At 59.6% G+C, this 2,894-nt stretch overlaps 1 non-coding gene across 1 annotated transcript; it reads left to right on the top strand.

Annotated features, from left to right (window-relative positions):
* Nucleotides 1–695: 695 nt before the first annotated feature.
* Nucleotides 696–821, top strand: LOC115836515. The gene has a single exon (XR_004031588.1). It is a non-coding gene; the product is annotated as a U6atac minor spliceosomal RNA (small nuclear RNA).
* The last annotated feature ends 2,073 nt before the right edge of the window (nt 822–2,894 follow it).

The raw sequence follows: 2,894 nt of genomic DNA, 5'->3' as shown, positions 1-2,894 counted from the left end.
GCCCGGGGGTCCACGAAACGGAGGACGAGAGCAGGACGGGACCGCGCCAAGGCGCCAATACTGACGTTGTAACCTGGAGCCCGAGGACACGCGCGGACGCCAGAGCCGAAACCGGTTCCAGGGCACTTGTCCGTTCTAAGGCTCGAACTCGCCACCCAAGACCGCGCAGAGCTTACGAGAACGTAGCGGAGCCCGCGCGGCGCATGCGCAGGCGGCGTCCCGCGCACCACAGGGTCTTGTCTTGAACACCCGCAGTTCCCGGGGCAGGGCCGCGTCCGGAAGTCCGTGGAACGGATCTTCCGATCCTTGTTCTCTGATTCGTTACCAACCTTCCACTTCCGTAGACAGTTCTTCCCGCCTTCCGCCGTCTGCTAGGCGTGTCGCCGCAGGAGGTGCGCGCCCGCCCTGTTTTGTTTCCGGGGGAATCTACTTCTCTGAAGGACGCTCGGGACTTCCGTTTGTTCTCCTCAGCTTCTAATTGGCTACTTTTATGAATATATTAGGGAACGAAAAATGGTAGATTTTTTCTTATACGTTCAAATTAATAAAGACGATTGAATGCGAATAGCTGGGTTTCCCACTGGACACTGGCATGTTTATAAATGTACCTCCATGGATGGCGAACAAGAAGTCGCCCTCATCGAAAGGCAATTGGAGCTTTGGTCCTTAAATAAGATACCTCACAAAAACCAAGCGTGTTGTATGAAAGGAGAGAAGGTTAGCACTCCCCTTGACAAGGATGGAAGAGGCCCTCGGGCCTGACAACACGCATACGGTTAAGGCATTGCCACCTACTTCGTGGCATCTAACCATCGTTTTTCTTTTCTTTGTTTTTTTTTGTTTTTCTTCAGACGGAGTCTCACTCTGTCGCCCCGACTGGAGTGCAATGGCGCGATCTCGGCTCACTACAACCTGCACCTCCTGGATTCAAGCGATTCTCCTGCCTCAGCCTCCCGAGTAGCTGGGATTACAGGCGCCTGCCACCACGCCTGACTAATTTTTCGTAATTTTAGTAGAGACGGGGTTTCGCCATGTTGTCCAGGCTGGTCTTGAACTCCTGACCTCAGGTGATCCGCCGGCCTCGGCCTCCCAAAGTGCGGGGATTACAGGCGTGAGCCACCGCAAAGCTCGGGGCATTTTTTATCTTCTTTTGTCTTCTTTCCTTGGGACACGGGCGCGGGTCGTACTTGTGCACGGGTGCGCCGTTCCGCCGCTGCTTGGGGCTTTTCCGTTCATCTTCACCGCCCCTTCTTGGCATTGGGTCGTGTTCTCGTCTCGACACCCGGCAGGGCCCGTCTCCCGAGGGCGCCCGGGTCGCCGCATGAGGCACAGGGCGGCTCGGCGGGTTGACGGGCGCGTCCCCAGCATCGCAAACGTTCAGGGCCTCGTTCAAAGCCTGACGGAAGTTTCTGCATTCACAGAAAACTAAGCATTGGGCACGACCCGGAGATACGGCAGCTACCGAGAGAAGCCGCTGCCCGCCCGGAGCGCATTCCCGGCCATTCCAGAGCCTCCGCCCCGAGCCCCGTGGAGACCTGCTCCAGCGAGCAGGGCGGACGGGGAGGTCCACACCCAAGTCCGGATCCAAGGAGGCGCGAGGACCTCGGAGCCCTGAGACGCAGGGAGGTCCCCGCAAGGCCCCGGGGCTGGAGGGGAGCCAGGGGCCAGGAGGGGGATCGGGGGATCAGGGGACGACCCGTTTGGCCCGGGGCCCCAGGGACCTGTGCAAGGACCTGAGCTTCGACCCTCAGCAAGGGCGAGACCTTGGAGAACCTCCCGCAGGGGAGGGACGGGACCGAATGAGCTCAAAGGACATCCCTCCGGCGGCCACGCTGAGAACAGCCCAGCAGGCAAGGATGGCAGCGGGAAGACCTTCGCGGCTGCGGCGGGGCGAGGCCGGAGGCCGGGTGCGGGCACCATGGAGGGGCTGAGAGCCCTGGGTTCTGGAAAAGATGTGCCAACAGCCGTGGAGGGCAGGGTCAGGGGTAACTGCAGGGTGTCAGTCCCCCTCCGGGGAAGGACGCGGTGCCACCTGCTGAGACAGCCAAGGCTGAGGGAGGCGCAGGCACCGGGTGCTGGAGGGCCCGGCACTGAGGCCTAGGATGGGGAAAATAGGCAGGCCAAGGGCGCGCCGCTCCAGGGCTCAGGCCTGCGCAGTCAGCACACCAGCCACGTTAAAGCCACAGCCTGGCTGCATCCCTTAGGAGAGAGTGGGCTGATCCAGGTGAGGGCTCAGCCTGGAGGTTGGAAACCGCAGCCCAGCTCGCCCCCTGCACCCCGACAATGAAGCTACCAAGCGGCCTTCCTCTGTTACAGCCCCTCCCCTCGGGGTCACCCCATATTCTGGTATTTCCCTCCCCAAAAGGCCTTATGGGAACCCTCCCTCCTGCTCACCAAGCTTTTGACAGACGAGTCGACTATAAGGAAAAACAGACCTTGAAATAGGCATAAGGAAAAAACCCTCTGCTCAACCTAAGGAGTCTAAGCAGCCATCCAGGTCCTCTCCACCTTTGGTCTTTGCTGTTCACTGTTCACAGCTCGAAACTGTAGGAAGCTGGCTGGGCGCGGTGGCTCACGCCTGTAATCCCAGCACTTTGGGAGGCCGAGGCAGGTGGATCACGAGGTCAGGAGATCAAGACCATCCTGGCTAACACCGTGAAACCCCGTCTCTACTAAAAATACAAAAAAATTAGCCGGGCGTGGTGGCGGGCGCCTGTAGTCCCAAGTTCTCGGGAGGCTGAGGCAGGAGAATGGCGGGAACCCGGGAGGCGGAATTTGCAGTGAGCCGAGATCACGCCACTGCACTCCAGCCTGGGCGACAGAGCGAGACACCGTCTCAAAAAAAAAAAAAAAGAAATTGTAGGAAGCTGAATGTGCCTGCCCAGTGGGATGTG

Source organism: Nomascus leucogenys, chromosome 8 (assembly GCF_006542625.1).
Source record: "Nomascus leucogenys isolate Asia chromosome 8, Asia_NLE_v1, whole genome shotgun sequence".
NCBI lineage: Eukaryota > Metazoa > Chordata > Mammalia > Primates > Hylobatidae > Nomascus > Nomascus leucogenys.
Note: the sequence above shows the minus strand (reverse complement) of the source record. Positions and strands in the feature narration are given on the sequence as shown.